At 36.5% G+C, this 14,818-nt stretch overlaps 1 protein-coding gene and 1 pseudogene across 1 annotated transcript in view; both read right to left on the bottom strand.

Moving 5' to 3' along the window:
• LOC138176140 (transcription initiation factor TFIID subunit 3-like) overlaps positions 1–14,818 on the bottom strand; it is a 260,782-nt gene that overhangs the window by 218,628 nt on the left and 27,336 nt on the right. The window lies entirely within an intron of this gene.
• On the bottom strand, positions 574–2,060 carry LOC138176065 (eukaryotic translation initiation factor 3 subunit F pseudogene; annotated as a pseudogene).

Below are 14,818 nucleotides of genomic sequence, written 5' to 3'. Positions count from 1 at the left end.
AGTTAGAGGGGAAATAAATAGAAGCCAAAGAACCATAAAGATGATAAATAAAATTTAAAACTGGTTCTTTGAAAAGACTCATAAAATTGATAAACCCTTAACTAATTGGATTAAAAAGTGAAAAAAAAAATCAAATCAAAATAACAAATGATCAAGGTGAAATCACAGCAAAACCCAAAGAAATAAAAAGAATAATCTGAATATATTATTGTAATGAGAATGTAAATTTTCAAGATCTTCCCTGCCCCTAGGCTAAAGTGCACCTGGAGCCTGGGGTGGGAGGCTTGTTTTTCAGTAGATACTTTTTGATTGCCCAGTGGATCCAAAAGGTTGTTACATTCTCTGAGCCAGGAGAAGGCTATATAAGCCCTGATGTGAGGCTTTGTTTTGGGGCTCACTTTGAGAAGTGTTCTGTGATTTAATATGGATTCTGGGAAGCCGCTGTCCTGAGCCCCCCCGGCTTTGAAAAACCCAGATGTGGAAACCCAGATGTTGACTGGGTATGGATGTAATGGTTGGACAGTTTGGAAATCTGTCTACTTGATCTGTTTCTGTCTTGATAATTCTGCCTGTATACTTTGAAGTTCAGGGTGCTGACCTTTTTCCCCTGAACGAAGTAAACGATATATGTTTGACTGATTAAAGTAAGCTTGTTAACCCATTTTGAGTTGCTTTCCTTTATCAAAGCAGATCCAAGAACCTGTGGTGGCAGCAAACCCTGAGGACGCTTGGGGTGCTTGCTGCTACAATTATGCACAGTTATATGCTAACAAAACTAAGAATACAAAAGAAAGGAATACCTTCAAAAATATAAAACAACCAAACTATAACTCCAGTTAGAAATGCTGAATAGCCTCACAGAAAAGGAAATAGATGTAGCTGTAATGGAACTACCAAAGAAAAAAACTTCTGTTTCTGATGTACGGATTCACAAGAGAACTCTATCAACCTTTCAGAGAATGATTAGTACCCATACTTCACAGATTATTCTCAAAAACTGAAAAAGAAGGCACCCTACCAGAACGATGTTCACTCCACTGACAGTGAAATATGTCTACTATGATACTGAGCGAATTGGAATTGACCTGATCATGAAGACATGTTTCAGCCCCAGTCATGTGATTGGCTTTTCAAGTGATCTGCAGCAAGTTGGTGGTGCATCAGCCCGGATCCAGGATGCTCTTAAGCACAGTGTTGCAGTATGCCGAGAATGTGCTGTCCGGAAAGGTGTCAGCTGACAACACTGGGCCGCTTCCTGATGGGCCTGGTTAACCAAGTTCCCAAGATTGCCCCTGAGGACTTTGAGACCATGCTGAACAGCAACATCAATGACCTGTTGATGGTGACTTACCTTGCCAACCTAACCTAGTCACAAATTGCTCTCAGCGAGAAACTTGTGAGCCTGTGAGGAAACCCAATGAGCAGCAGCTACAGCCAGCAACTCTACCTGATGTGGGTCCTCCCTTGACCTGACCTATAGGACAGAGCAGAAGAAAAGCGGATTCCAGGAACACCCATGGAAGCACTGACGCAGGCTTTGATGCTCATCCGCCCATTCTGGAGGCTGGTGTCCACAGTGAGGTGAATGGGGCTATGGGCCTCCCGGCTGTAGTACTCATGAATCAGTACTGAATGTTCTGTGATGTCATGGCCTGTGGCATACCAGCCCAGAATAAGTTCACTTGGAGAGACTTTCTTGTGTAATTCATACATATTCTTAGCAAATTCCATGTCCACAGCAACCTCATCCTCAGACTCATTATGTGGCACTGAAAAGCAGTTGATGACTTCTACTGAGAGTCAATTGTTCCCAGCAGAGTGCCGATGACGCAGCCCGCGCCCTCGCTGTGACACTCGCAGCTGTCCACGATGGAGGCGAGGATGACCAGGTGTAGCCGGACCACGCGGCCGCCAGGGAACGGCCCGGGGATCCCAGGCTCGAGGGGGTCCTGGCCCTGGGCCTGTGCGGAATCCGGTGTGGACACCGGGGTTGGGGTCAGGGCCGGAGTCGAAGTCGGGGAGGAACCCGAGGCTGCTGTAGCAGCCACAATGTTGCCAAAGCACGAAAGCGAAATAAAATATTTTTAAAAGAAATAAAAATAAACAAAAGGAATCTATATCATTTGGGGAATTCTATGGTTGAAAACTATACTATGCAGGAAACTCTGAATCATGCTGCAAGGCTGTAATGAAGCTACAGAATGTGGGAGTGGATGAAAACGAGTCACTTACTTCCCTCTCTTAGTTACCAGTTCCTTGTGCTGCTTTAAGCATGGGCTTTTCTTTTGCCAAGAAAATCGTGGATCTTAATTCTCCCACTCATTATAGGCAGAGTAGAAGCAAATCATTTGTGTAAACAGTGGCTGTGAGTTGTAGCAGGAACAAGTATGGATAAAATAAAGGAGATAAGTGACTGGTACCCATCCTATAGCTCTACTCTAAACTCAAAACATGAAAGAAGGCTTCTCAAATATGTGCTAGATATTGGCTGCTGAGATGGGAGTGTAAACCGTTTCTTCTGACTGAAATCAGGTCTTTCCAATTAGCTAATGTATGGAGATGACTACAGGTCAAAGTCTGTGGCAAAAAAAATCCCAAAAGATTTTACCTAAATTACTGGTTTGTACTGGCATTTTATAGTATCCTACTGTTTAAAATAAGTGGGACACTGGCTTCAAGGGTGGGGAACCTGCAGCCTCAAAGCCACAGTGACCCTCTAGGTCTTCAAGTGTGTCCCTTTGATTGAATCAAAGGACCACACTTGAGGTCCTAAAGGGTTTTGTGAAGTTTGGATTACATCAAAGGGCTTCACTTGAGGACCTAGAAGGCCACATGCAACATCAAGGCTACAGATTCCCCACCCTTTGGGTAGATCTTGGCAATTTTTGGTCAGGGCAGTTGAGTCAAAAAAGAGGGGAAAGGAGTAATTAATGGTTCTTCCCTCTTATATGACTAGTAGTAGCTTAAATGAGTTTACTATATGTGAAGATATATTCCAAACATCTTTTTCTTGAAAGTAAGCTGGTTTCAGAGACACTAGAAACATTTAAGTACCACTGGCAGCTCCCTGTACTGATGAAAAATCTCTTCAGAAATTCCTAAATATCGGACCTAGCACAGATTTACTCGTGTCTAATGCAAGTGAACTTTTAATAAACTTTGCTTTTCTTTGGCTAAAAAAAAAAAGAAGAAATTCCTAAATATACTTGGAATGGACAAGTGAATGTGAATGTTTATAAAGGATAGGTCTTTAAGGGTTAAATGAAATAGATGAAATAAATGAAATAGAGATTAAAATACCATCCCAAACCATACAACCAGAAGACAGTTCAGTAGTTAATTTTGGATTGTCTTGACTACCAGCCCAGTGACCCTGTCAACACTAGTAGTGTAACATAAAGGTGCTTAATGTTTGTTGAATAGAACTGAATCTTAGCTACCCTAATATAACCAAGAATGGAGAAAAATTAACTGAAATTAAGTCTATATCAAGAAAGCTACATTCAAGAACAAAATGAACTTGCCAGTGACTGACTGTCATGCTAGAGGTTCTAAAAAGCTACATGAAAGTTATGTCATGCAGAATAAGAATTAGTATTCTAATACTAATTATAAAAAGCAATTTGCTTTCCTGAAAAGTGCTTATTCTAATCACTCCTTTATTTGAAGACCTGTTAAGTCAAATGTAACATTCTGTAACAGATATGTAAGTTTCACTAATCTACTTTTAACATTCTAGGGCCAATGAACATATAGAAAGGAGAGAATGGTAAATTTTATGTTTGTTACTCTGGAATGTAATGGAAAGTTTAGTGTGTGATAAGATTTGAAGTTCTTGTCAGTAATAAGGTAAAACATTAGAACTATGTCAAAGTAAATTTTATGGTCAGATCATTCAAATCTATTTATAAACAATGAAACCTCTCAACCCACCCCTCATTTTCCTTCCCTTACTACCTCCCACCTACTCAACCCTCCACAATCAAACTAACAAATAATTATTTGGGCAAAGGTTTTGGGGAAGTCCCAAAAGGAGAATGTTTTAAAAAGTGGACCATATAATGAAGATGGGTATACAAAATCACAGACAACCAGAACTTCGTCCAATGCAGTAAAACCTTCATAACTTCTTTAACTTTCTCCTACCTCTCCTTTTTAAAACTCCTTAACAAAACATCAAATAAGATACTGAAGTAAACAACCATGATTAAAAGCGAGGAGAAACTAAGAGGCTTTGCTAGGATGACATTTATACCTGTGTGAAAGGAAAAACTCATTATTTCCCTCAAATAAAAATACAATTACCCTTTCATGAAATAACTTACAAATAGGATGAAGAATTCAAGCAACACAAAATTGAAATGCCTGTTTAAACTTAGAAAAGGGCTGAGTAGAGTCTGTGACATTCTACCAAATAATGCACTATCCAGTGTCTACTTTAATACTCCAAGGACTCTCAGGCACCAACATTCCTACACCTTAAGCGTAGCCATTGCTATGAAGCTGGCACAATGCCAAATTCTCTAATTCCACAGAATTTACTTCTAGGCTAGCTTGTGAGAAACTAACGGTGATAATCAGCTCTAATTTGCAAAATGGGACAGTCATATAACACATTACAGGAAAGATCCAGTTTCCAAAAAAAAAAAAAAAGCAAGTATAAAGCCCATCCTACAGATCCTGCAGTTTAATCTAGTTATTATTTGCTCATCCCTCCCCACCTACCCCCTTCATAAAAATTTATATCAAGTACTACTGTGACTAGCAAGATAGGTCATCATCAGAAACAAGTGAGCTCAAAAGGCTATTCAAAGTAGAAAGAGTGAACAGATCTGATTCGACTCTGTCAAAGTACACTTGAGAAGAAATTCTAGAACTTTAGTTATGGAAATTCAAAGACTTAACGGTGTTCTTTTTGTAAATTAAGAGACTACAATATCCTTACCATAGTGTTACCAGTTACAAAGTGTGCTCTATCTTTTCTCTGCTAAATTAATTATTTAAGACACTTTTTTTTTAAAGTTTCGTATTCTCATACTCTCTTCTGAAAATAGAGACTTAGGAATCATCTGAATATAGATGATAGCTGAAGTCATGGAAGTGGATGAGTTCACTCACAGAATGTGAATAGAGTAAGTGCAAAAGGCTAAAGACAAACGATAGAGCATATGGGGGAAACGGATCAAGGATCTACAACTAAGAGATTAGGAAGAGAAAGTCAGAAAGGTTTATCGATATACCACAAAAGAGTGAACTTTGGTTTTTCCTAGCCATCTGTTCAGATAAGAATAATTTATACAGGACAACTAAGAAAGTACATCACCTGGGGGAAAAAGAGGAGGCAGGGAGAAAAGAATTAAGCAGTGAGTGAATCAATTACAGGTATTGTAAAGTATCACAGAGAAGTCAGGAAGGATTGGCACTCAGGTAAACCATACATATTAATCCTCCTTTAGTCATGTGCCAAACTGTGCAAATGTAATTAACAAATTACACTTACTAAAATGTTAAGGCTTTTCTAGAGGAAGAATTCCTTTAAAAAATTACAGATATACCCTAACCCAGATTAAGATTGCTCCTGAAAATGTCATTTCATGATGTTAACCCATTATAACCAAATCTCCCCCCAAATTGCAAAGTCCTAATGGAATGTCAGACAGCCTATCACCTATTTATAACATTATTCCTAGATGTAATATTATCATTACATCTAATCAGATTTGTACAGAATTAACTGAATTAAACTGATTAAATGTGGTAAATATGTATAGGAAACATACCAACCCCCAGTTTTTACAGAAAATAAAAATAAAGCCTCCCTAAAGAACAAAGTTTTTAGTTAAGTAATTTATAACCCTAAGTCACTATCTAAATGTTATTGATAGAGTTACTATATTATCCAATATATAATTTTTACATGGGAGAAGGGAATAAGCATTTATTAAACACCTATTATGTACCAAGCACTATGCTAAGCGATTTACAAATATCTCATTTGATCATCACAACTACTTTGTGAGTTAATTCCTGCTATTATCCCCATTTCACAGATGAGGAAACTGAGGATGAGGAGAGCTTAAGTGATAGCGTTTAAGACTAGGTTAAATCATGAAGCCATGCATAACAATATCAACAAAGAAAATATAAAATTATATTTTAAAAGATAATTTATATTGACTATAAAAGGTTATAAAATAAGTAATACTAATATGGTGTAGATACAAAAGTTTCATTTATAATAAAATGACAACTGGTTACAATGTATGTTCATCATATAATTTTTCTATGTTCATCACATATTTTCTAAATAATTATTCCAGGAAGTAGAAATTTTTAAAAATGAAAAATTACAACCTCCAACCTCAAGAAACTAAAAATCTGAGGGAACAAGATGTGCACAAATAACTATAATAAATGTTGGAATGTGATAAATGTGATTAAACAGAGTAGGATAAATGAGGGATGGATTATTTCAGGGGGAAGGGAGAAAAAAGAGAATCAAAGAAAGCTTCGTGGAAGAGAGCATCTGAGCTAGGTCTTGAAGGAAGAGAAGGTAAGGTTATAGATAGGAGTGTGCTCCAGACATGGGGGTAAAAGATCGATGCAAATTAGAAAGGCTAGAAAAAGTAAGACAGTTAGATTTGGTAGTACAGTTTGTTTGAAAATTAGAGTACAAAAAAAAGTGGTGTGAAAAAGGGAAGGAAGGAAGGAAGGAAGGAAGGAAGGAAGGAAGGAAGGAAGGAATTGGGAAAGTGTAGGTTAGCAACCATGAAGCCAAAAAAAAAAAAAGGAAAAGACAGGGCCATTGTAACTTTTTTTTCCTTTTTGGAGGGGGGAAGGTAGGGCAATTGGGGTTAAGTGATGTGCCCAAGGTCACAGGGCTAGTTTTGTGTTAAGTGTCTGAGGCTGGATTTGAATCCTGGTCTTCCTGACTCCAGGGCCGGTGCTCTATTCACTGCACCACCTAGCTGCCCCCATTGTAACATTTTTAAAAACACAGAGAACAGAAGGAAGTTCAGAGGGAAGCAGACAAGCAGAATAGTTTTTAAAGTAATGCATAAATAATTATATATTTTATTTTTTTAAATGAAGGCATATAAAATGGAGATTCATAGCTTTGTGTAGAATATTAGTAATGTTCTGCTACATAAGGGAATTCTCTATTTTTTTATTTTTAAGTTCAGAATAAAAAAAGAATTTACTCTTCAAACAAAGTAATTTATGATATTGGTTAAAGGCAGAAAAAGAGATCTATGGAATAAACCTAATGATCAAAATACAGGAATGATCAAACTCAGCAGTGTTGGATAAACCCAAGAATATAACGTATTTGGGAAAGAACTCCTCATTTATTTTTTCAATCTGGGAAAACTAGGAAGTAGTTTAAAAAAAAAAGCTTTAGACCAGCAATTTATACCAGTTGCCACAATGAGTACCAAATGTATATATGATCAAATTATAAAAGGTCACACTATTTATTTTAAAAGAAAGGGGGGGGTGAGGAAGAGAAATGAATGGAGATACCTTTCAAAAAGTATGACTAGGAAATTTCTTTATCACACAAGAGATACTGTAGAGATCAGTGGTGTTGAACTAAAAAAGAATTAGATTCCTATTGGGCCCATATTGACTTAGAAAACCACAAATTAACATTACCCATGCTATGTTGCATTTTTATTTATTTTATAAAACATTTGACAATTACATTTTAATCTGGTTGGGTATGCACCTAGGAGTTTTACTATAAGTTTTGACACCTCTCCTGTGGATCACAAAATACAGACAATTTTGACTACATGAAATTAACAAACTTGGGCATCTTGGTAGCGCAGCGGGTAGAGTGCTAGGCCAAGAATCAGGAAGACTTGAGTTCAAATGTGACTTCAGACACTTACAAGTTGTGTGACCCTGAGCTCATCACTTAACCTCTGTCTACCTCTGTTACCTCAACTGTAAAATGGGAGATAATAATAGCACCTACCTCACAGAGTTGTTATGAGGAATAAATGAGATAATTTGTAAAGTGCTACTATAGGGCCTGACACATAACAGATGGTTAATAAATACTCATTCACTTTCTTCCCTCCTTTTTTTAGAAACAAAATTCTTATAGCTAGAGTAAGAAGGGAAATATTCAATAGAGAAAACTATCTTTATATCCAGCATCTCTGATAAAGGTTTTTTTTTGGATTGATGATATATGTCTCCCTAAACCTTAGTGCCCTAATATCTTTTTTTCAGCATTTTATTTTTCTACCTTTACATGAAAAAATAATTTTTAACATTCATTTTTAAAACTTTAAGTTCCAAATTCTCTTATTGCCCTGCCCTGCCCCCCAGAAGGCAAGCAATTCAATATAGGTAAGACATGTGTATTCATGTAAAACACTTCCATAATAGTAATGTTGGGAAAGAAAACATAGACCAAAAGAACCCCAAAACCTCAAGAAAAAAAAAAGAAAGTTTAAAAAAAAAGTATGCTTCAATCTGCATTCAAACACCATCATTTCTTTTTCTGGGGATAGACAGCATTTTTCATCATATGTCCTTCAGAGCTGTCTTAGATCGCTGTATTGCTGAGAAAAGCTAAGTCATTCACAGTTGATCAGTCTATAATATTACTATTACTTTGTACACAGTACATTTCACTTTCCATCAGTTCATATAAATTCTTTCCAGGTTTTTCTGAGAGCATCCTGCTCATGATTTTGTATAGTACAACAGTAATCCACCATAATCACACCACAATTTGTCCAGCCATTCCCCAATTAATGAACAACCACTCAATTTCCAATTCTTGCCCACCATAAAAAGAGCTGTTTTAAATATTTTTGTACATGTGGGTCCTTTTCCCCTTTTTATGATCTCTTTGGGATAGAGACCTAGAAGTGGTATTGCTGGGTCAAAGTGTATGAACAGTTTTATAGCCCTTTAGACACATTTCCAAATTGCTCTCCAGAATGGGTTAATCAGTACCCAACTCCAACAGTGCATTAGTGCCCCAATTTCCCCACATCCCCTCCAACATTAATCATTTTCCTTTTTTAAATCATATTAGTCAATCTAATAGGTGTGAGGTGGTGCTTCAGAGTTGTTTTAATTTTTATTTCTCTACTCAATAGTTATTTAGAGCACTTTTCATATGACTATAGATAGCTTTAATCTCTTCATCGGAAAACTGCTTGTTCATATCCTTTGACCATTTATCAATTGGGGAATGACTTGAATTCTTATAAATTTGACCCAGTTCTCTACATATTTTGGAAATGAAGCCTTGTCAGGGGCACTGGTTGTAAAAATTTTGTTTCCCAGCTTTCTGTTTCCATTCTAATCTTGGCTGTATTGGCTTTGTTTGTGTAAGAAGCTTTCAATTTAATGTAATCAAAATTATCCATTTTGCATTTCATAATGTTCTCTATTTCTTGCTTCATCATAAACTCTTCCATTCTCCATAGATCTGACAGGTAAACTATTCCTTGATCTCCTAATTTGCTCATACTCTCACCTTTTATGTCTAAATCATGTAGCCATTTTAACCTTATCTTGGTAAATGCTGTAAGATGTTGATCTATACCTAGCTTCTGCCATACTATTTTCCAGTTTTCCCAGCAGTTTTTGTTAAATAATGAGTTCTTATCCCAGAAGTTGGAGTCTTTGGGTTTATCAAACAATAGATTATTATAGTCATTGACTATTGTGTCTTGTGTACCTAACCTATTCCACTCTTTTTCTTAGCCAGCAACAAGTTGTTAATGATTACTGCTTTATAATATTATATATTTATTATATGTTATTAAAATTTATATTACATTACATTATATTATACTATTGTTTTAAATCTGGTATGGCTACGTCACCTTCCCTTGCATTTCTTTTCATTATTTCCCCTGATATTCTGGACCTTTTGCTCTTCCAAATGAACTTTATTATTTTTTCTAGCTCTACAAAATAATTTTTGGTAGTGTGATTGGTATGGCATTAAATAAGTAAATTAATTTAGGCAGAACTGTCATTTTTATTATATTAACTTGGCCTACCCATGAGCAACCGATATTTTTCTAATTATTTAGATACAATTTTATTTGTGTGAAAAGTGTTATGTAATTTTGTTCATATAGTTCCTGAGTTTCTTTTGGCAAGTAAGACTCCCAAATATTTTGTGGTCTACAGTTACTTTAAATGAAATTTCTCTATGTCTAGCTGCTGGGCTTTGTTACTAATATATACAAATACCAATGATTTATGTGGGTTTGTTTTATATCCTGCAATTTTGCTAAAGTTGTTAATTATTTCAAATAGCTTTTTAGTTGATTCTTTAGTATTCTCTAAGTATATCATCTTATCATCTACAATGAGTGATAACTTTGTTTCTTCATTGCTTATTCTAATTCCTTCTATTTCTTTTTCTTTCCTAATTGCTAAAGCTAACATGTCTAGTACAATATTGAATAACAGGGGTGATAATGAACATCCTTGTTTCACCCCCGATCTTACAGGAAATTCTTCTAGCTTAACCCCATTACATATGATGATACTTTTACAGAGAAACTACTTTTTTTTTTTTAGCAGTAACTAGTTTATTTATGCCTGCAAAAAGGTAGATGTCACAGCACACACCCCTCAGGAGTGGAGTGCCCGCCATTTGTCCAAGGGGCCCCGGCTGGGGATGTACTTAACTCCACAGACATCAGGAATGAGTTGCTTCTCAGTTATCGTATCATCAAACTCATCAGCATTGAACTTGGTGAAACCCCATTTCTTGGAGATGTGGATCTTCTGGTGGCCAGGGAACTTGAACTTGGCTCTACGCAAAGCTTCAATCACATGTTCTTTATTCTGGACCTTGGTTCGAATCAACATGATAACTTGGCCAATGTGCACACGGGCTACAGTGCCCTGGGGCTTCCCAAAGGCTCCCCGCATGCCAATCTGGAGCCTATCAGCCCCAGCACATGACAACATCTTATTGATGTGGATGACATGAAAAGGATGTAGTCACACACGAATACGAAAGCCACCCTTGCCACAACTCTTCACCATATACTTGTTGGCACAGATCTGAGTGGCCTCTAAGGCTTCAGATGACAGCTGTTCATATTCATCCGACACCATGTGGCCGCACAATAGAAATCCATCGACTTTTGCTTTCTTTCTACCAAGATCAAAGATTGTTATCTTGGCATCAGGAACTCCCCTGCAGAAACAGGACATTGGGTACGGCTTATTTTTACAATACCTATAACAGCGGGCGGGACGACGGCCCATGGCACCGGCGCCAGCAAGGGCTGTATCTGCAAGAAGAGAAGGGAAATAAGGGCGTCTGTTGGGGCCGGGGTGGGAGCCAGAGCACCTAAACTACTTATTATTTTAAGAAAAACTCCATTTATCCCTATGCTCTCTAGTGTAGTTAATAGGAATGGGTGCTGTATTTTGTCAAAAGCTTTTTCTGCATCTATTGAGATAATCATATGATTTCAGTTAATTTTGTTATTGATATGATCAATTATGCTGATAGTTTTCCTAATATTGAACCCGTCCTGCATTCCTGGTATAAATCCCACCTGTCATAATGTATTATCCTTGTGATAAATTGCTGTAGTCTCTTTGCTAATATTTTATTTAAAATTTTTACATCTATATTCATTAGGGAAATTGGTCTATAATTTTCTCTGTTTTGGTTTTTCCCAGTTTAGGCATCAGCAACATATCTGTATCACAGAAGGAATTTGGTAGGATACCTTCTTCACCTATTTTTCCAAATGGTTTACATAGTCCTGGAATTAATTATTCTTTAAATGTTTGATAGAATTCCCTTGTGAATCCATCTGGCCCTGGAGATTTTTTCTTAGGGAGTTCATTGATGGATTGTTCAAGTTCATTTTCTGAGATGAGGTTATTTAAGTATTTTATTTCCTCTTCTGTTAATCTGGGCAACTTCTATTATAAGTATTCATCCATTTCACTAAGATTGTCAAATTTATTGGCATACAGTTGGGCAAAATATTCCTAATTATTGTTTTAATTTCCTCTTCATTGGTGGTAAGTCACCCTTTTCATTCTGGATACTGGTAATTTGGTTTTCTTTCTTTTTTTAAATCAAATTAATTAAAGGTTTGTCTATTTTATTGTTTTTTTTTTCCTTCATAAAACCAGCTCTTAGTTTTACTTATTAGTTCGTTTTCTTAATTTCAATTTCATTAATCTCTCCTCTGATTTTCAGAATTTCTCAGTTGGGATTTAACTAGGGAGTTTTAATTTGTTTTCTAGCTAATTTGTTTTTTAGTTGCAAGCCCAATTCATTGGTCTCCTCTTTCTCTATTTTATTCATGTAAGCATTTAGAGATATAAAATTTTCCCTAAGAGTTGCTTTGGCTGCATCTGATAAATTTTGGTATGTTGTTTCATTACTATCATTCTCTTGGATGATGTTATTGATTGTTTCTGTGATTTGATGTTTGACCCACTCATTCTTTAGGAATAGATTATTAGTTTCCAATTAATCTTTAATCTATCTTTCCATGGTCTTTTATTACATATAATTGTTACTGTATCATGATCTGAAAAGGATGCATTTAATATTTCTTCCTTTCTGCACTGGATTTGTGAAGTTTGTATGCCCCAGTACATGGTCAATTTTTGTATAGGTGCCATCAACTGCTGAAAAAAAGGTATATTCTTTTCTATCCCCATTCAATTTTCTCCAGAGGCCTACCATATCTAACTTTTCTAAAATTCTATTTACCTCAACTTCTTTCTGTTTATATTGTGGTTATATTTATCTAGTTCCAAGAGGGGGAGGTTGAGGTGGCCCCCCAATATAGTTTTGCTATATCATTTCTTCCTGTAACTCACTTAACCTCTCCTCTAAGTATCTGGATGCTGTACCACTTGGTTCATATATGTTTAGTATTGATAATACTTCATTGTCTTTCATACCTTTTAGCAGGACATAGTTTCCTTCCTTATCTCTTGATCTATTTTTGCCTTTGCTTTTTCTGAAATCAGGATTGCTACTCTTGCTTTTTTTACTTCAGCTGAAGCATAATATATATCTTTTTTTTTTTTTTGGAGGGGGGAAGGCAGGGCAATTGGGCTTAAATGACTTGCCCAAGGTCACACAGCTAGCAAGTGTTAAGGGTCTGAGGCCACATTTGAACTCAGGTCCTCCTGACACGAGGGCCAGTGCTCCATTCAATGCACCACCTAGCTGCCCCAGCATAATATATTTTGTTCCAGCCTTTTACCTGTCCTTTGTGTGTATATCTCTCCTTCAAACATGTTTCTTATAAACAACATATTATAGGATTATAGTTTTTAATCCATTCTGCTATCTGCTTCCATTTTATGGGGGAGGTCATCCCATTCACATTCACAATGATTACTGTGTTTTTCTCTTTATCCTATTTTCCCCATTTATGCTTTTCTCTCTCCTTTTTCCCTTTCCCTCATCACAAGTGTTTTGCTTCTGACCATCGCCTCCCTCAATCTGCCTTCCCTTCTATCAGCTTCCTCCCTTTTCTTTCCCTTTTCCCTTGCTACATCTTCCCTCCTTTCTGCCCTACTTACACTGCTTCCCTTTCTCTCCTTTCCCCTCCTACTTCCCATCGGGTAAGAGAGTTCTATATCCATGAGTGTGTGTGTTATTCCCTCTCTGAGTTAAATCTGATGAAAGTAAGGTTCAAATAATGCTCATCTCTCTCCCTTCTTTCCCTCTACTGTAATAGGTCTTTGCACCTCTTCCAGTGATATAATTTACCCTTTTTCATGTCATACTTTCCTCTTCTCCCAGTACAATTCTTTTTTTACCCTTTAATTAATATTTTTATCATCACATCAAAGTCAACTTATACCCAAACCCTCTGTTTATGTATACTCCTTCCAAATGTCATAATACAGACACAGTTCTCAAGAGCTACAAGTACCATCTTCTCACATAGGGATGTAAACAGTTTACCCTTATTGAATAACATTTTTTTTTCCCTTTCCCTGTTTACCTTTTTATGCATCTCTTAAGTCTTATATTTGAAGGTCAAATTTTCTGTTGAGATTTGGTCTTTTCATCAGGAAGGTTTGGAAGTCCCCTAATTCATCAAATATCTATCTCCTCCCCTGTAAGATTATAATCAATTTTACTGGATAGTTGATCCTTGGTTGTAATCCAAGCTCCTTTCCCTTATGAAACATTATATTCCAAGCCCTCCAATCTTTTAATGTAGAAGTTGCAAGGTCCTACACAACCCTTACTGTGGTTCCACGATATTTTAATTGTTTCTTTTTGGCTGCTTGCAGTATTTTCTCCTTGACCAGATAATTCTGGAATTTAGCTACAATATACCTTGGCATTTTCATTTTGGGATCTCTCTCAGGAGGTGACTAGTGGACTGTTTTGATGATTATTTTACCCTCTGGTTCTAGGACCTCAACACAGTTTTCCTCATTAATTTCTTGAAAGATGCTGTCCAGGCTCTTTTTCTGATCATGACTTTCAGGCCGATCAATAATTCTTAAATTGTCTCTCCTGGATCTATTTTCCAGGTCAGTTGTTTTTCCAATGAGGTATTTTAAGTTTTCTTCTATTTTTTCATTCTTGTGATTTTGTTTGACAGATTCTTGATGTCTCACAGTCATTAGCTTCCACTTGCCTAATTCTAATTTTTAATGAATTGTTTTCTTTGGTGAGCTTTTGTATTTCCTCTTCCACTTTGCCAATTCAACTTTTTAAGAATGTCTTCTCTTCAGTGAGTTTTTGTGCCTCCTTTTCCATTTGGCCAATTCTACTTTCTAAAGGGCTGTTTTCGTCAGTGTGCTTTTTTTTTTT

The sequence above is a fragment of the Petaurus breviceps genome, unplaced genomic scaffold, assembly GCF_028583685.1.
Source record: "Petaurus breviceps papuanus isolate PSGF00001 unplaced genomic scaffold, PetGlider_PUasm1.0 81, whole genome shotgun sequence".
Taxonomy (NCBI): Eukaryota; Metazoa; Chordata; class Mammalia; order Diprotodontia; family Petauridae; genus Petaurus; species Petaurus breviceps.
The sequence above is the reverse complement of the archived record's forward strand: the minus strand, read 5'-3'. Positions and strand labels throughout refer to the sequence as shown.